Here is a 20491-nt window from a genome sequence, read left to right as displayed (position 1 = left end):
AATGTCAACCTTTCGAGTGTATTAATAAAAAATGATTATTTTCTTTATAACGCTCGGTTTGTGCCTGAAGTTTCTTTCGGAAAAAGAGCCCATTAAAGTTAAATGTAAAATTAAACCTCGTGGAGACAAAAAGGCATTGCCCCAAATTAAAGTGTAAAATCACTTTGCACCTTTCTGCTCCTCCATCTGTACCATGTGTAACTTTCCCAGTGAGCTGCTGGATTCTGTAATAAATCATATTGTACTCTTACCCCTTCTGCTGTGTTTCTAAACTGGACAGGATCCCGCAGCACTCTCCTGTTCTGTCACTTTTACAAATACTGTATTGTTTCAGATTAAATAAAATTATGAATAATGGAGAAATGAACCAAATCCCAGATCAGAAATACATTCAGATTGAGCCCAATTTTACTCTGAATTATTTAATAGAAGCTGGAATTACATTCTCGACACAAAATGGCTCATTGGACCTTTCCTCCAAATGTCTGGTCTCTCCTTCTCCTTGAACATTATGTAGAAATAACCAAATGTTAATCCATTTTTTTGCAGAAGTTCACATTTTGGTGTTTAATTCCCTCACTGCACCGCTGTCTTTGTGTTAAACACCAGCTGGTGCCTTTCTCACAAAGTTTATATCTGTAACTTTATTGCAACTGTGATTTAACAGGAGCAGAAAACGAACCCTCCCTGATTCTGTCACCTTAACAAGCTTCACCTCGCCCCTCAGTGAGATGGCAGCATTACTGTTGGCCATTTTGCTTCAGGTTCAGTGCAGCCATTTTGATTAAAATTCACATCCGCCATTTTGTATAAGGTGCACGCCTTGCCTCTCAATAAGATGGCCGCCCCAACCCTCAGCAAGATGGCTGCCTTACTAGTGGCCATTGTGTTTCAGGAGCAGGGCGCCCAATTTTGTTTAAGCTACATGGTGGCCATTTTGTTTAACATGCTCACCTTGCCTCCCAGGAAGATGGCCACCATGCCATCCAGTAAGATGGCCGCCTTGCCATCCGGTAAGATGTCCAGCATGCCCCCCATTAAGGCTCTTTTAAATGTCATGAATTTGTTTGAACTCTTTGGCCAATTGGAAAAAGCCACAAACTGTAAGTTGACCACAAACTACAGGCTTTTCGTCACTGCCGATTAAAACAAGAGAAAGGAGCAAAGGTACATTTTGTTCACCTTTGCAAACTGCAATAAATAGGGATGAAGTAGCAACAAATCGTCCAAGCTTTTTGTCCCCTGCTCCAAGAAGAGAAGGGGAAACAAACACTGTAACAGTTTGGACCCTGCAGCAAATACAAGCAGACAGACTGGCATCACCGGCTCACTGTGGGATCACTGGGGAATTGTGGGACACTGGCGGCTCTTTTGTTTATGATAGCCGCCATTTTCTTTCAGGTACATGATGTTACAGGAGAAACTTCTTTACCTATTCTATAAAACATAGTATAATACATACTTATTTTATATAAACAAATTTTTTTTGGATATAAAGATTGTCTCTCAATCTTTTACACAATTTCAGTCTGGACACTGGGATCACTGGATGCACTGTGGGATCACTGGGTGCACTATGGAATCGCTGGGGGATCATTGGTCACTGTGGGATCACTGGGTCAATGTGGGATCAATGTGGGACACAGTGCGACCAATTTGTATTAATGTGGGATCACTGGGATCAGTGGGTCACTGTATGATCAATGGGTCACTGTGGGATCACTGGGTCATTGCGTCATCACTGGGTCACTGTGGGATCAATGAGACACTGTGGGGTCACTGTGAGATCACTGGGTCACTGTGATGTCACTGGGGACTATTGGGTTATTGGAATACTGTGGGAAACGGTGGGATCACTGGGACACCGTGCGATACTGTGGCATCATTCAGACAGCGTGTGATCACTGCAACACAGTGGCATCACTGAGACACAGTGGGACAGTGTCTGATCACTGGGTCACTGTGGGATCACTGGAATGCGATGGGCTCACTGGGACGCTGTGGGGTCACTGGACACTGTCCGACACTGTGGGATCACTAGAATCTATCTGACACTGTGGGATCACTGGGACACTGTTGGCACTGTGGGATCACTGCGACACTGTGGGATCACTGGAAAACTGTGGGATCACTGGGACCCTCTGGGATCATTCTTGGATTGTTGGTTGCACTGTGTATCGTTGGGACATCTTGGGATCATTGTCGGTTCATTGGGTGCACTTCGGATGACTGGGTCACTATCACTGGGTGCACTGTGGTACTTCTTTACTCAGTTGGGCCGAATGGCCCCTGTTTGCAAGCTGTATATTCGATGTCATTCTATGCAGTATACATATTATATATATATATATATATATATATATATATAATTATATTATATTATATATTCAAGAAGTATTTGTTGTGAAATAGAAATAACAGGCTTTCTTTCAATCAATTATTTTGTTAACCCAGAACATATCTCACCTCTCTCAGGTTCATCCATTACCGAGCCTTAACATGCAAATCATCACTAAATGGCGTCTGGTGTCGTCTCGTGTTGTGTCGGGCTGGCTGCACCCTCCCTCCCTCACCAAATGTGTCGCTCGCTCGCTCTTTAAGTTTTGCCTCTTTGTATTTAGTCTGTTTTCATTCTACTCTTGTATGTGTGTTTGAACATCAGGATTAGATTCTTAATAAAACTTTTTATACTTTGGAACAAAACACCCAGTCTCTTGAAATCATTCGCCTTCCTTTAACACAGGCAACAAATGACTGACAGACAGACAGACAGACAAGGACTTTGTTCTTCCTGGGGCCGAATGAAGCGTGGCCTGGCTCGACTCGGCTCCACTCGGCTTGGCAACGTATCGGCGACCATTTGACGCTTGGCCGTTTGGGAATGTAGTAATTGAGGCAGGGAGGGAGGGAAGGACAGACGGACGATAAAAAGACCAAGGTCCATCTAATCCTCCTTCTACCGTCCCTGGGAGGGAGGGAGGGAGTCCCATCATATAATCGTCAATGATGGAGTTCATGACTGAACATAACAGCCCATCTCTTATCAATTCAAAGAAAGGACTTGCATTCAGAAAGGACCTTCCTTTCACCACCTCACCACATCCCTCACAAACCACTTTAAAGCCAACTATGCACTTTTCCAAGTCTAGTCACTGTTGTAATGTAGGGAAAGGCTGCTGGCAATTTGCGCACAGCAAGATCCCACAAACAGCAGCAATGTGTGAATGAATGAGCAGATCATCTGTGTAGTGAATAAGAACTGAAGCTAATGGTAATATTCACTCAATCAAATATAGAGATTTTTGGACTCTCGGGGAATCAATGGATATGGGGATCAGGCAGGAAAGTCAAGTTGAGGTTGAAGATCAGCCATGATCTGATTGAATGGTGGAGCAGGCTCGAGGGACCGTATGGCCTACTCGTCCTCCTATTTCTTATGCCCTTATGACCCGGTACTATGCCCCGGTTCAATACACGGTAGCCACCACACAGCCGCCAGTTCTTTGGAACCATGTGCAGAGGTAAAGGCGAGTTACTGCTTGAAGGTTGTATTATACCAAGCTTTCACAACCTTGTAATGATCCGGTGCATGACGCCATGGCCGAGCTGTGACGCGTGGTCCACGAGTGTCATTGTGATGTGTCATGGAGAGCTTGATTGACGTTTCACTGTATATCGGTCGAGTAATCTCGCGATATCCTCGAAGGAGGGTGTCTAAACTTGTGGCGTTTTCAGGTTTAACAAACATTGGGCTGATGGATGGAACACGTGAAGCGATACCTTGGACAGTCGGACTGGTCGTTGAATCAATCAATGAGCTTTCGATGTTTGATATCCACTAACAGACCGAAATGCCTCAGGAAATCATTTCTGATGTTGGGTGTCTGGATGTCGAAACACAACGGCGAACTCGGCATCAACCAAAATTCAGAGTTACTGACCTCTCTCGAAACGTGATGATAGAGGACTTGTTAGCCACCTGTAGTGAATAAACGGTCGAAGTAGGGTGCCGGCGTTCTTCTGGAGTTGGAGGGAGAACATTAACCTCCTCACCCGTGTCTATCAAAAAACGATTGCCAGAGTACTTGTCTGTTAGGTAAAATAGGCGACTTTCATTGCCCTGACCAGCTGCATTCGTCGCCTTCAGCTGCTGGCCTGGTCGTTTCCCTGATTCTTTCTCGGCTGGTCTACATAAGTGCAAGCAGGGGTGCATTTGTGGGCATCTCGCCCAAAACACCAGTGGTACCAGTATGCTCGGCCGGCCTGCTGTCGAGCACTCGGGCCACGTGAAGACCATCTTTTACGTTCTTTCGAACTGTCTCGGTCGTGACCATGTCTCCGACGGTCTTCCTGCAGTTGGCAGGTCAAATCTTGCACTTGAGCTGTGAGTCTATCGACTCCTGGGCTGAGTCGGTTCACCTCACTTCCAGCTGAAGATGCTCCCACGAGAGATGCTGGAGTAGTCACTGGAGCGATGGAGGATGGCGATACAGCGACTTCCATTATTTTATCAGCGATGTTGGCAAGTTGTTCAATTTGACACTGACGGTGGATGACGCCAGGATGAGCTGGACGTTGGTGGGCAAACTCTGTAAGATGAGCTTCCTTAAAATACTGTCCTTCGGGGTGTTCGGGCCTAACGGCTGCTTCAGGCGCTGTAGGAACAGTGAAGGCGTTCGATCCCCAAGCTCCTTCGAGGCCAGGGGTTGGAGAAGACGATTCTGCTCCGAAGCTGAAGTCCGTTTCACCAGTTGTTCCTTCTGTGCTTCATAAAGACGCTCCGTCGGCAGGTCGATTAGGAGATCTCTAACCTCCTGAGTGATCTCAGGTTGTAGCGAGGCGATGACGTTGGCGTACTTGTTTGCCTGAGCTGTTAAACCTCTGGTCATGATCTGCACCTCCACCCGGGCGAACCAAATTGTTGGGTCGGTCGACCAAAAGGGCGTCAGTTTAAAGCTGACTGCTGCCGCAGGAACCTGTTGAATGGGGAAAGTTTCTGTTTCCGACGCCATGATGAAAAGGTCAAAATGACTCAAGTTAGACTAAAAGGTAATCTAAAGTAAAATTCGTAAATATCAAAAGCAAAACATAATATCCAAGCCTCGTAAAACTCTGATAGGGTCTCGATCTAAAGTCTCGTCGATCACGTCAGGGTCACAAATGTGGTGAATAAAGTACTTCAGCTAATCATAGAATCATAGAATAAGATCAAGTTGCGACACATCAGGAGTCTATTCGGACCATCGTCTACGTGCCCCCCTGTACTGTGGACTCAGGATTATCAGTGATGGTGTTCAGCACCTCCTGTACTGTGAACTCAGGGTTATCAGTGATGGTGCTCAGCACTTCCTGTACTGTGGACTCAGGGTTATCAGTGATGGTGCTCAGCACCTCCTGTACTGTGGACTCAGGGTTATCAGTGATGGTGCTCAGCACCTCCTGTACTGTAGACTCAGGGTTATCAGTGATGGTGCTCAGCACCTCCTGTACTGTGGACTCAGGGCTATCAGTGATGGTGCTCAGCACCTCCTGTACTGTGGACTCAGGGCTATCAGTGATGGTGCTCATCAACTCCTGTACTGTGGACTCAGTGTTATCAGTGATGGTGCTCAGCACCTCCTGAACTTTGGAATCAGGATTAAAAGTGATGGTTCTAAGTAATGGAGATGGTATCTTACCCCCAATATGCAACAAACTCCAGGCCCAGAATTTGGTTTTCAGTTTCACCATTTAATTCCAGATTTATAAAGAATACTTGAGCAGTACCCTGTATCTGAAATGATCTATTCGTACCAGTGCTCTCTCTCTCTGTCTGGCCTGGGCTCTAAGGTTCCTAATAGCACTCGCTGCTGCCTCAGCTGTAAACAGCGAACTCAGCGTATGGATCGAAATGTGGGCCTTCCTGATCTGTACTCCTCAGGACCATGCACACAATTAATTTACCCACTCTGCTGGTGCATTGTTTCATGGTTGCAGTTTAATAACCTTGTGATTTTATTCAAGTGAGTAAAAGTACATTTTCATATCAATTTATTAATAAAGGCTTAGTGTACAAAATCAAGGAATTTATGCTAAACCTTTGTAAAATGCTGGTAAGGACTCAGCTGGAATATTATGTCCAATTCTGGGTACCACACCTTTGGAAAGATGTCAAGGCCTTGGAGATGGTGCAGAAGAGATTTACCAGAACGGGACCAGGGATGAGGGATTTCAGTCATGTAGACAGTCTGGAGTGTTGGGGTTGTTCTCCTTCGAGTAGAGAAGGTTAAGGTGAGATTTACCAAAATGATACCAGGGATGAGGGACTTCAGATATCTGGAGTGTGGGATAATGTGAGTGAGAAGCTGGGCCTCGCTTTCATCAATGGTGGGGGAAAAGTTTGTTTTTTTTAAAGAAAGAGCAAATTTGAATTATTGCATGAGTGCAGACAGGCTTTAAAATGTTTAACACGATAATACTAGTGTCTAAAGCTGTCTGGTCTTTTTGTTGTCTGGGATAGAAGAAACTTTTGAATTTGAAGTGCTGCAATCTACAAAGCGACGGACCAAGAGATGGGAAGTGGGATTAGGCTGGAGGGCTCTTTTTCGGTTGGCACAAACACGATGGGCCGAATATCTTCCTTCTGTGCTGTAAATTTCTATGATTCAGCCCTTTCTCTGTGCGGTTTGTAAACAGTGGCAGATCTCCCATGTTGATGGGCAGAGTGAGTCTGAGAAAACGCTGATTTTAATTACAGCCAACACCACACTGTGTAACACACCATGTGGTCCAGCAAAGTAATCCAGTGTGACAAAATGAAGCAAGGGTGTCTAATATTTCACATGGTATTGGCTTCTTTAAGGGACTTACTGGATAGCTCGTTCAAAGGACTACATAAGGAATACATGGTACATAAGGGATTACAAACTAGCTTCACACAGAAATAATGTCCCAGGTTAATTTAATACAAGTACTGTATCAATTAGCAGCTTGTTCCCGGGCAGTTGCCGGGGGAACGAGTCAAACATTTGATTCAGATTCAAATCTTCGGGGTCATTTCTTCTCCGATAGGTTTGATTGGCAGCTTCTTTTGAATTAAACAGACCATTGCTTAAAATGACTGGCTCCCAGTCACTGTTTTGAAGCCATTTATCAGCCTGTCTTTTTCAAACTGGTGAGTCTGTTTGGAATCTCTGAGAATGTTAATCAAGTCGACAGCTTCCATAGTTTGTGAGAAAAAGACAACAAAGAACAAGGATGTTCGAAAGTTCGGTCACAGTTTCGTATAGTATTTGCGAATTATTTATTATTTTCTTTTCCATTAAGGATCTGGTTGAGCTTTACAGTAAAACTGTTGTCTTACTGCTACTATTCTGTTTGTTCTCTTACTGTTTCATCAATTTGATCACAGTTAAAGTTTAAAACAAGCTCTAGTGTAGTGTGAATCTGTCGCCCTCTGAAGAACAGGAACTATTAGGTACTGGATAGAAGGAGTGGCCTGAGATGATCTTAAGGGGTTTCACTGTTCATTACCTGGAGCCCTTCAAATGTTACATTGATATCTGGAAACACTGAGACATTGGGAGTGAAGCCTCACCTACCAGAGGAGCTGCTTTTTCATGCTTAGAAATACAGCTGATTTCAAATCAGCAAAAAAATAATTTCATTAAAGGAGACAAAAAGGCAACTATCTCTGAACTGCCTCCCCTATCTGAAAAACACGGACATTTTACTGATCGGGGAATAATGATCTTGTTTAAATTGTACAAAATAAAAATCAATTGTAATCTTTTTAAAATAACGATCTAATATGAAGCATTCTCCAACCAATCAAAATTACCGAACATTCCCAGGACATTGAGAGATTATGTGAGTGGGCAGAACTGTGGCAAATGGAGTTCAATGTGGGGAAATGTGAGGTCATCCACTTCGGATCTAAGAAAGATAGATCAGAGAGTTTTCTAAATGGTGAGGAGCTCGGAACTGTGGAGGAGCAGAGAGATTTAGGGGTCCAAGTATAGAAATCACTAAAAGCTAGTGGACAGTTACAAAATTAATTAAAAAGGCCAATAGAATGTCGGCCTTTATTTCAAGAGGGCTGGAATATAAAGGGGTGGAAGCTATGTTACAGCTGTACAGAGCTCCGGTTAGAGCCCATCTGGAGGAGTGCATTCAGTTCTGGGCAATGCACCTCAGGAAGGATATATTGGCCTTGGAAGGGCTGCAGTGCAGATTCACCAGAATGATATCGGGGCTAAAAGGGTTAAATTATGAGGACAGGTTGCATAGACTCGGCTTGTATTCCCCTGAATAAAGAAGATTAAGGCGTGATTGAATTGAGGTGTTTCAGATGATGAAAGGAGTTGATAGGGTAGATAGAGAGAAACTACTTCCTCTGTTGGGGGAGCCTAGAACAAAGGGGCATAACCTGAAAATTAGAGCTCGGCCGTCCAGGGGTGATGTCAGGAAGCACTTCTTCACACAAAGGGTCGTAGAAATCTGGAACTCTCTCCCACAAAAGTCTGTTGAGGCTGGGGGTCAATCCGAAATTTAAAAACGGAGATTGATAGACTTTTGTTAGGCAAGTGTATTAAGGATTAAGGAACCAAGGCGGGTAGATGGAATTAAGCTACAGATCAGCCATGATCTAATTGAATGGCGGAATAGCTTGAGAAGCTGAATTGTCCACTCCTGTTCCTATGTCACATGCTCGAGGGGCTGAATGGACTCATCTTGTTCCTATATTAACGTGCTCGAGGGGCTGAATGGACTCATCTTGTTCCTATGGAACATGCTTGAGGGGCTGAATGGACTCATCCTGTTCCTATATTAACATGCTCGAGGGGCTGAATGGACTCCTCTTGTTCCTATGTAACATGCGCGAGGGGCTGAATGACGTCCAGATCCTGTATAACAGTCTCGAAGGGCTGAATGGCCTCTTCCTGTTCCAGTGCAACAAGCTCGAGGGGCTTAATGGCCGAGTCCTATTCCAGTGTAATAAGCTCGCGGTGCTGAATGGCCTTCAGTTCCCGTATAACACGCTCGAAGGGCTGAATGGTCTCCTCCTGTTCCTATGTAACAGGCTTGAGGGGCTGATTGGCCACCAGATCTGGTGTAAGGGGCTCGAAGGCTGAATGGCCTTCAGTTCCCAGATAACAGGCTCGAGGGGCTGAATGGCCTCCTCCTTTTGCTATTTGACAGGCTTGAGGGGTTGATTCGCCTCAAGTTCCTGTATAACAGGCTCGAAGGGCTGTATGGCCTCCTCCTGATTCTATGTAACAGGCTTGAGGAGATGATCGGCTTCCAGTAACGATGTAACCGGTTTGAGGAGCTCAATGGCCTCCTTCTGTTCCTGTCGAACAGCCGTGAAGGACATGCCGCCATTTTGTCCAAGATGGCCGCCGTGCTTACAGACATTTTGTCCAAGATGTCCGGCGAACTTGCCACCATTTTGTCTGAACATTGGAGCCGGACCTTTCAGGAGCGAGATTAGAAAACATTTCGACACACAAATGGTGGTAGAAGTTTGGAACACTCTTCCGCAAACGGCAATTGATGCTCGCTCAATTGCTAAATTCAAATCTGAGATAGATAGCTTTTTGGCAATCAAAGGTATTAAGGGATATGGGCCAAAGGCGGGTATATGGAGTTAGATCACAGATCAGCCATGATCTTATCAAATGGCGGAGCAGGAACGAGGGGCTGAATGGCCTTCTCCTGTTCCTATGTTCCTATGATATTATTTATATGGAATTCCGAAAGGCATTTGATAAGGTTCCACACAAGAGACTGTTGGCAAAAATGAAAGTGCATGGAACTTGAGGCAATGTATTGACATGGGTAGAGAATTGGTTAGGAGATAGGAGACAGAGAGTAGGGACAATGGGCACATACTCCAATTGGCAGGATGTGACTAGTGGTGTCCCCCAGGGATCTGTAACTGGGGTCTCAGCTTGTAACCATATTTATCAACGACTGAGATGAAGGAACAGAGAGTCGTATATCCAAGTTTGTTGATGACAGTAAGTTAGGTGATGCAGTAAGTAGTGTGGATGCGATTGGAAATTTGCAAAGGGACATTAATAGATTAAGTGAGTGGGCAAAATTATGGCAGATGGAGATCAATGTGGGGTATTCCACTTTGGACCTATGGTCAGGGTATTTTCCAAATGGTAAGAAGCTAGGAACTGTGGAGAAGCAGAGAAAATTAACGGTTCATTTCCATAAATCAGTAAAAGCTAACGAACGGTTCCAAAAATAATTTAAAAGAATAACGGAATGTTAGCCTTTATCTCAGGGGGCTGGAATATAAAGAAGTGGAAGTTATGTTCCAGTTATATAAAGTTCTGGTTAGACTGTGTCTGGAGTCACTCCGTCCAGTTTTGGACACTGCATCTCAGGAAGGATAGATTGGCCTTCGAGGGGGTGCAGAGCAGATTCACCAGAATGTTACCGGGGCTTAAAAGGTTAAATTATGAGGCCAGGCTGCATCGACTCGGCTCGTATTCCCTCGAGTGTCGAAGATTGAGGGGCGGTCTGAGCGAGGTGTTTAACATGTTTAAATGATTCGATCGAATAGAGAGAGAGAATCAATTTCCTCTGGGGAATCAAGAACGAGGGGGAGATAACCTTAAAATTTGAACCATGCCATTCAGGTTCGAAATCAGGAAACACATTTTTGCACAAAGGGCAGTAGAAGTCTGGAACTCTGTCCCCTAAAAGGCTGTGGATGCTGGGGGTCAATTGAAGCTTTCAAGACTGAGATCAATAGATTTTTGTTGGGTAAGGGTATCGAGGGATCGGGAGCAAAGGCGGGTAAATGGATTTGAGGTGCAGATCATCAATGATCTGATTGAAGGGCGGAACAGGTTCAAGGGGCTGAATGGCCTCCTCCTGTTCCCAATGGAAATGTTGAGAATATGCTTTGTTGAGGCTGTGACGTCTGGATCAACCCCTGTCCAAACAAGGCAGGCCACATTTGGGAGTTTAAAAACCTTGAAATGAACATTTTTATTTTGTGACTTGTGCAACTTCGATCAATTGAATAGTTATGAAAGAGAATCAATGCAGTCATTTGAACTTCTGACAAATAACCAAAGCAAAGGTTCGTGCAGCGTTTATCACGTTCACTTTAGATGCAAAACGTCCCCGGTTCGATCCCAGGCAAAAATACTGTGTTGGCGCAAATTTATTTTTTCTCTGTGAAATAGCCGGTCCTGTTAAATTTAACACAAATCCGTGGTCTCACGAGCACTGAACATTTTAAACCGAGCCCTTAAAAATACAGTGTGTAAAATGAGATGGGATAAAAAGTTCATTGCACAAAAGAAATTATTAAAGTTTTCCAACTTCCCTCAGTCGCCTTTCATTCTGCAAAATAACGTCATCGGTTAATTAATGGTGATGAAAACAATAGTTGTTTTTTTCTTCCCACAGACTTTGAGTGAGTTGATTCGATTAACATAACAAGTGTTCAAAAGTTGCTTCCCTGACCGGGAATCGAACCCAGGCCGCGGCGGTGAGAGCGCCGAATCCTACCCACTAGACCACCATGGAGCGCTGTTAGTTGGTTTATCAGATGTAATATGGATTACCCTTTCTCTGTGATTCAGCTTTTAATCCTTTTTAGCTCCTGATTGCGGATATTCCCGTGATTAAATAGGAATAAAGTACAATAGGCTCAGGAAAACCCGGGGAGGTGGAATCCCGCTCACCGAGCCTTTCCAGCAGCATTTATCTTACCAAGAACTGGAGTGAGTGAAACTTTCTCCGGGGGGGGGGGGGTCTCAATGTGGAAAGAGTGGCTCGTCAGGATGGCCGAGCAGTCTAAGGGGCTGCGTTTAGATCGCATTTTGTTTTGGAGGCGTGGGTTCGAATCCCACTTCTGACATCAGTTATTTTGACTCCTATTTTATTTGTTGCTTGAGCTGCAGTTGATTTTTCGGCCCAGTTGATTTGCTCTTCCCGCAATAAGCAACCCGGTCTCGATCCACGGCACGTTTTGACGCCCACCGGCTCATCCCTAAACCGAGCTTTAAACGAAAATACGCTTTAAACACAAGGCAACAACTATGGAGAGAACAGACACTTGGGGAAATGTACCATGGGAACAGGTGCAGGCCATTCAGCCCCTCGAGTCCGCTCCGCCATTTGATAAGATCATGGCTGATCTGTGATCTACCTCCATATACCTGCCTTTGGCCCGTATCCCTTCAGACCTTCGGTTGGCAAAAAGCTATCGATCTCAGATTTAAAATTGGTAATTAAGCAAATGTCAATTGCCGTTTGCGGAAGCGAGTTCCAAACTTCAACCACCCTTTGTGTGTGGAAGTGTTTTCTCATCTCACTCCTGAAAGGTCTGACTCTAATTTTTAGACTGTGCCCCCTCGTCCTAGAATCCCCAACAAGCGGAAATAGTTTCTCTCTATCCAGAAAATGTCAATGACACAGTCAATGAAAGGTGCAGCTCACGAAGGCGGCTCACCAGCACCTTCTCAAGAGCAATTAGGGACGGGTAACAAATGCTGACCTTGCCATTGACACCCACATCCCATGAATGAAGACAAAAAAAAGTCGCCTGCATGGCCGAGTAATTTCCTGCTGCTAAACGACGGGAAGAATGAAACCATCGGCTTCAGTCCTTTGAACGAACTGTATACACTTGCCGTCGAGCTCAATCCCCACTTGATCCTCTGCCCCGAATATCCACTGCATCAGAAAATCCTCCAGAACATAGAATCACAGCATGGAAACATCACAGAAGGAGGCCATTCGGCCCATCGTGCCTGTGCCAACACTTTGAAAGAGCTATCCAATTAGACCCGCGCCCCTTCCCTTTCCCCATAGCCCTGCAAAATTTTCCCCTTCAAGTATTTATCCAGTTCCCCTTTGAATGTTATTGTTGAATCTGTTTCCACCATCCTTTCAGGCAGTGCATTCCAGATCATGACAACTCGCTGCGTAAAAACATTCTCCTCATCTCACCTCTGTTGCCAATTACCTTAAATCTGTGTCCTCTGGTTAACATCCTTTCTGGCAACACGAGCGAATGGCCTCCTTCTGTGCTGTAATATTCTATGATTCTATTCCATGATTTTAGTGTGGGACAGGAGAGATGCTGTTTCAAGAGAGGTAAAAGTGTCCCAAGCAGAGCAGAGAGAGGTGACTGGTCAGTTCCCCTCTGTCCAGTATAAGTCACCAGCGGTTTTTTGTGGTGCAGTGGTTATCAGTTCGCTTTACACGCGAACGGCCCTGCTTTCGATCCTGGGCGAACAATTGATGTTACAATTGCTGCTTACATTCTATATTAATGACTTAGATGAGGGGACCGAGTGTAAAGGTAGATGGGAAAGTAAGCCGTGAGGAGGACGCAAAGGGCGGTGGACAGGTTAAGTGATTGGGTGAGAAAGTGGCAGTTGGAATATAAGTTGGGAAAATGTGAAATTGTCCACTTTGGTAGGAAGAACAGAAAAGCAGAATATTTTTTAAAAGGTGAGGGTCCAATAAATGTTGATATTCAGAGGGAGTTGGGTGCACTTGTAAACAAATCACAGAAAGTTAACATGCAGGTACAGCAAGCAATTAGGAAGAAAAATGGTATGTTGGCCTTTTTGGAAGGATTTGGAGTGCAAGAGTAAGGAAGTCAGGCTGCAAATAAATAGGGCTTTGGTCAGAACACACCTGGAGTACTTTTTATGTGGTCTACATGGATTTTAGCAAGGCTTTTGACAAGGTCCCAATTGGCAGACTGGTCAAAAAAGATGTGATTGCACTAGAGACGGTACAGAGGAGATTTACGAGGAGGCTGCCAGGGCTGGAGAATTTTGGCTGTCAGGAAAGATTGGATAGGCTGGGGTTGTTTTCTTTGGAACAGAGGAGGCTGAGGGGTGATTTAATTGAGGTGCACAAAATTATGAAGGGCCTAGATGGAAAGGACATATTTACCTTAGCAGGGAGGTCAATAACCAGGGGGTATAGATTTAAAGTGATTCGTGGAAGGTTTAGAGAGGAGCTGAGGAAATTTTTTTCACCCAGAGGATGGTGGTGGTCTGGAACTCACTGCCTGAAAGGGTGGTCGAGGCAGAATCCCTCGTTACATTTAAAACACACTTGGATACACACCTGAATTGATGTAACCTCCAAGGCGACGGACCGAGTGCTGGAAGGTGGGATTTGGCTGGGGGGTTCATTTTCCGCCGGCGCGGAAGCGATGGGCCGAATGGCCTCCTTCTGTGTTGTAAATTTTCAAAAATGGCAATTGTTTTTGATAAGAGCAAATTTCCTGACTGCGAATCGAACCCAGCCACTATATTAAAAGCGCTGAATCCTAACCACTGGACCATCAAGGAATGCATATAAAGTTTCTAAATATATCTGGAAGTGCTTGTTTTTGGTACAAATAATATTTCTGGTTTGGTGACTCTGTTAGTTGCAAATGTATTCCATGTATCTGTAGTGTTTATTTATTTATTGGGGTGTATGTATTGTAAAGCTACTTTTGGCACTGATTAGAGTCTGTATAATTCCGCAATTAATGCTTTATTTGCGTTTTCACAACAACAAGTCTGTCTCACTGGTTCCCCGGTGTCAGGGAGGGAAGTGTCTGATGCCCTCTTTTATTTAATGTTTAAACAGAAGACAAACACTCGTATTCGTTCAAAATCAACCTGCAGGTGGACACACACACAGAGATAAACACGGCCAATGATATGGACGTTGTGTTGGGATTGCTGCACATGGACACCCAGGGGCGAGTTTACTGCAATGATAGACAAGAGTCGCTGGGTTTTTCTGGCTCGACGACTTCAGTCGGTAGAGCATAAGACTCTTAATCTCAAGGTCGTGGGTTCAATCCCCACGTTGAATGCATTCTCTTTTAAACTTTTTATGTTGCTTTTTGGAGCGAACCCCAGCTCTGACGCACCCCGACTTCCCGTGCAGTGTCACCGCGCCCATTGTGGCCGCGCCCGGGCTGATTTCTCTCTCTCTCACCCGGGACCGCTGAGTCTGCTGTACGGTGATCACCAACTCATCCAGTTTGTGAATTTAAACCGGAACAGGTGCCTCGCAAAGGGCAAGAGAAGTAGGGAAGGCTGCAACCTCTGACAGAATCTCATTCCCATTAGAGGTTTGTGTATCTGAACCCCGAACACTTTCTGCATCTTTTAAAAGTTTTGACATTCACTGCACAGGACGCGGCACCTCGAGACTCGTCTCTTGCACTCAGTAATGCATAGGGCCGTTTTCACTCGTAGAACAGCTATTGTGATGTTGTGATATTGTCTTAGACTCCCTCACCAGCGGAAAGGGATTGTCTGTCGACCTTTCAAAATCCTAAAAAGCCTTCAATATTCCAGGGAATATAAGCATGTAACTGCTCCTCATAATTTAACCCTTCGAGCCCTGCTAAGATTCTGGTAAATCTGGGCTGCGCTCCTTCCAAGACCAATATACAATTTTAGAGTAAAAGGGAATAAAACTTGAAATGAGCGTCACTGAGGATCAATTTTCTCTCACTCAAAGTTATCTGTTTAGTGAAGTAAAAGATGCAGCTTTTCAAGCATAAGGGAGCAGCCACTGTCGCCCTTTTTGGCAGGAGAAAAAACTCCTCCCTGGTTGTTTATGGAGAGCAAATTTCAACATAATGTTTATGCTCGGGAACCTTTCGCGTGTAAAACAAACGCGATAACCGCTACACTAAGGAAACTACTAGTGTCTCATTAAAAACAATGGTGAACTGACTTACTCTCCTGTCTCTGTTCTGATTTGGAATGTGTTGCTTCTTCGTCGAGCAACGCTTAACATGTTACAACACAGATAGAGATCATTCGGCCCATCGTGCCTGTGCTAGCTCTTTGAAAGAGCTATCCAAGTAGTCTCACCACCCATAAGCTCTTTCCTCATAAGCCCTGCAAATGTTTTCCTTTTCAAGTATTTATCCAATCCCCTTTTGAAAGTTACTATTGAATCTGCTTCCACCGGCCTTTCAGGCAGCGCATTCCAGATCATAACAACTCGCTGTGTAAATTATATTCCCTCATGTCGCCTCTGGCTCTTTTGCTAATTACCTTAAATCTGTGTCCTCTGGTTACCGACACTTCTGCAACTGAAAACAGTTTCTCCTTATTTGCTCTAACAAAACCTTTCATGATTTTGAACACCTCTATCAAATCTCCCCTTAACCTTCTCTGCTCTAAGGGTATAATCCCAGCTTCTCCATTCTCGCCACATAACTGAAGTCCCTCATCCCTGTTACAATTCTCGTAAATCTCCTCTGCACCCTCCCCAAGGCCTTGACATCTTTCCTAAAGTGCAGTGCTCAGAATTGAAGACAATACTCAAGCTGCAGCCTAACCAATGTTTTGTAAACGTTTAGCATAACTTTGTTGCTTTTGTACTCTATGCCTCTATTAATAAAGTCCATTTGACCAGGCTGTCTATGTCCTCCTGAAGTCTGATACTATCCACCACATTGTTTATTACATTCTCGAGTTTCGTGTTGTCTGCAAAATTTTAAATTATACCCTGTATATCCAAGTCCAGGTCATTAATGTATGTATCAAAAATGAAAACTTTTGGCAGTTTCACTTGTGTGACTTTAAGTCCAGTTAAAATAACATCTTCTCATAATTTAACGCATTGCACCCTGGTAACAATCTGGTGAATCTGTGCAGCACTCCTTCCAAGGCCAATATATCCTTTCAGATTCAAAGGGGATAAACTTGAAATAAGCATCACTGTGGATCAGTTTTCGCTCATTCAAAGTTATCTGTTGAGTGAAATAAACGAAAGGGCTTTTAAAGATAAAGGAAGCAGCTACTATCGCCCCTTTTGACAAGCTTATTTTGTGGCACTTTACCAAACGCCTTTTGAAAGGCCATATACACAACATCAACCACATTGCCCTCATCAGCCCTCTCTGTTAACTAACCACAAAACTCAATCACGATTTGCCTTGAACAAATCCACAGTGGCTTTCTATTATCAATCCACACTTGTTCAAATGGCTATTAATTTTGTCCCAGATTATCATTTCTAAAAGCTTCCCACCACCGTGGTTAAACTGGCTGGCCTGTAATTGCTGGGTTTATCCTTACACCCTTTTTTGATCAAGGGTGTAACATCTGCAATTCTCCAGTTCTCTGGCACCAAACCCTGTATCTAAGGAGGATTGAAAGATTATGGTCGGGACCTCTGCAATTTACACCCTTAATTTCCTCAGCAACCTAGGATGCATCCCATTCGGACCAGGTGACTTATCTACTTTAAGTACAGCCAGCCTTTCTAATATCTCCTCTTTATCAATCTTCACCCCATCCAGCATCTCAACTACCTCCCCTTTTACTGTGATTGAGGCAGCATTTTCTTCCTCTGTAAACACAGATGCAAAATACTAATTTAGTACCTCAGCCATGCCCTGTGCCTTCATGCGTAGATCTCCTTTTTGGTCCCTAATCGGTCTTACCCCTCCGCTTACTACCCGTTTACTATTTATATGCCTATGGAAGACTTTTATTGACTTGATGAAGGGATAGAGTGCAATGTATCCAAGTTTGCTGCTGATACAAAGCGAGGTGGGAAAGTAAGCTGTGAGGAGGACACGAAGAGTCTGTAAAGGGATGTAGACAGGTTAAGTGTGTGGGCAAGAAGGTGGCAGATGGAGTATAATGTGGGGGAATGTGAGGTTATTCACTTTGGTAGGAAGAACAGAAAAACAATTTTTTTTTGAAATGGTGAGAAACTATTAAATGTTGATGTCCAGAGAAACTTGGGTGTCCTGGACACCTGAACTCCAGGTTGTGCTGACCTAGTATAAACATCCAAAACCTGATGACGGAGAAAGGCTAAATAAACACGAAGACATGAAACAATCCTTGGTGGTTTCTGAGAGTCAGCAAAGTGGGATGGTTTACGACCATGAGTTAAGATCAGTGGTGCTTCGATACAGAACAATGCAGCCGAATCTTATAAAGATAGGGCATGCTCCCTTCTCAAATGTTAGAGCTCTCAATAGGGGACAGTCAGAAGTCGATTGCCACAGGCAGTCCGCAAAGGTCAAGTCTGATATACTTGGATTCGCAGACAGGTCAGGTTGTGTTGATTGCTTGTCATTAATTTAATCTGTAGACGATTGTCTTGTAATAATAATACTGTTGAATGTAATGTTGAAGGCAGCTGTCGTGCAACTCTGTTGTAAGTCAATCTATTAAACTTGCTATTTTGTAACCACTCGGGCTAAAATCAAGCGGAAGTTATTGTTGATGGATTAACAACCCATAGTTACGACAGTAACGGGAGAAATCCGCTTACAAACATTCACTTTATATATAAACATCACACCCATTGTTTATATTTTCACAGGTACTTTTTTGCAGTTCTAACCAAAGTCCAAACATCGAAAGTTCACGTGTTTTTCAGAAGTTTCCCGTCCTGTTATGTATTTTGAACAGTTTCCTACAAATATAAACATCACACCCATAGTTTATATTTTCACACGTTCTTTTTCGCAGTTCGAATCGAAGTCTAAACACGGAAAGTCAAAGTGTTCTTCAGAAGTTTCCCCTCCCGTTATGTATCTTGAGCAGTTTCCCACATCCTTTTCCTGTGATGTGATAATTCAGGGTGCAGGATGAATGCAATTGGATTTGCTGCAGTCCGCTGACAGCAGGCGATGGAAGCGAGCGCCATGCTGCCGCTGACAGGTGAAGGAGACTTCTGATGCTGCCTGACATCCGGTGGGAGTGGGCGGGGATTTGAAAGCCAACCCATTCCACCAATTTGGAAGCGATAAAGTGGTGCTTGAGCAACATTAATAGAAACAAACGCCCATTGTAGCATCCAGGCCTCGTGGCGCAACGGTAGCGCGTCTGACTCCAGATCAGAAGGTTGCGTGTTCAAATCACGTCGGGGTCACAGTTTTTTTCACTTTGAGATGGTTTGTATAATTCCGCAATTGATGTTTTCTTTGCGTCTTCACAATTAACAGAACCCTGCTCGAAAGTCTGCCTCTGGTTCCCCAGTGTCAGGGAGGGAAGCAGCTTATGCTCTCATTTATTTAATATAACAAACAGAAGACAAACACAAGTCTTCGTTCAAAAAGTACCCTGCAGGTGGACAAATAGTGAGATTAACACAGGGCAGAGATGCAGACTGTATCCGGAAACATCGGGAAATAGACAAGAGAGATAGATTGAGCGCTTTGTTATCAGAAAAATGCCTGAACCTCCACGGTCAATGAAAGGGCTTTTTTTGGTCGGTTTCCCGTTGCACCTTAGAATTCAGGAGAAATTGGTACATGATTGGTTTGGTTCCCTCGTCCACCACCAGCGGAAAAGTTTTGTCGATCCCAACCGATGAACTCCTTTCAAAAGCCATTCTGTCCAAAGCCAATATATTCTTCCAGATTAAAAGGGGATAAAACTTGAAATGAGCGTCACTGAGAATCAGTTTTCTCTCACTCAAATTTATCTGTTTAATGAAGTAAAAGATGCAGCTTGCAAAGAAGAAGGGAGCAGCCACTGTCTCCCTTTTTGATACAAGAAAAATTCGATCTGGATGTTCATGGAGACCAAGTTCCAAAATAACGGTCCCGCCCAGGATCGAACCGGGGACTTTTTGCGTATAAAGCAACCGTGATAACCACTACCCTACAAAAACCGATGGCATTTTATTCACCAAATTGAGCAACTGAATGGTGTCCTTTCTCTGCTCGTACTTGGAATGGATTGTTTCAAGTCCAGCAAGAGATACAGACAGTGGCTGCTCCCCCTTATCTTTAGAAACTCTCAGGGTAGTGGGTTTGAGCCTCACGTTGGGCGAGTACCGTTTTAAACTTTTATGCTGCTTCCACCGGTGAGCCCCAGCTCTGACACTTCCCCCCGCCCCCTCCCTCGGTCTCACCGCGCACGATGGGGTCGCGCCCGGGCTGAATCTCTCCAATTATGTTTCCGCCACTTTCGCAGCACGAAATGGTCCTTATCAACTCACAAATGACACCCGATGTGACTACCACCACGATAAACTATCCCTCCTCATCCTTCTCAAATACAATATCTCACCGTGCTGTTATGCTCTTATTTGGAATGTGTTGCTTTTCTGCCTGACAACACTTAGTATCATCGTATTATGTTTTTCCACAAGAGGAGACCGTTTGGCCCATCGTGCCTGTGCCGGGTCAAACACACGTATTCGTTCAAAATTCGTTCAGAGACAGATTGAGTACTTGTTATCAGAAAATTGCCTGAACCCCCACAGTCTACAGTTTTGCTCCTCGCTCTCAACCACACGGCCTATTTTTGTGTCACCCCTAAATTTCTGAATCATGCCCCCTCCGTTCAAGTCCAAATCGTTAATGTATACCACAAAAAGCAAAGGAACAAGTACCGAGCCCTGCGCCACCCCACTGGAAACAGCCTTCCAGCCGCAAAAACACCCGTCGACGATGACCCTTTGCTTCCTGCCACTGAGCCAATTTTGAATCCAAAGAGCCACATTCCCTTGGATCCTATGGGCT

General features: G+C 44.4%; 2 non-coding genes across 2 annotated transcripts; one reads left to right on the top strand and one right to left on the bottom strand.

Moving 5' to 3' along the window:
* Nucleotides 1-11463: 11463 nt before the first annotated feature.
* trnae-cuc (transfer RNA glutamic acid (anticodon CUC)) lies at nucleotides 11464-11535 on the bottom strand. The gene has a single exon. It is a non-coding gene; the product is annotated as a tRNA-Glu (tRNA).
* Nucleotides 11536-18819: 7284 nt separating this feature from the next.
* On the top strand, nucleotides 18820-18891 carry trnaw-cca (transfer RNA tryptophan (anticodon CCA)). Its single transcript has one exon. It is a non-coding gene; the product is annotated as a tRNA-Trp (tRNA).
* Nucleotides 18892-20491: the final 1600 nt, after the last annotated feature.

This window comes from Heptranchias perlo, unplaced genomic scaffold, assembly GCF_035084215.1.
Source record: "Heptranchias perlo isolate sHepPer1 unplaced genomic scaffold, sHepPer1.hap1 HAP1_SCAFFOLD_47, whole genome shotgun sequence".
In the NCBI taxonomy this organism is placed as follows: Eukaryota; Metazoa; Chordata; class Chondrichthyes; order Hexanchiformes; family Hexanchidae; genus Heptranchias; species Heptranchias perlo.
This window is presented reverse-complemented; position numbering and strand designations above follow the sequence as displayed.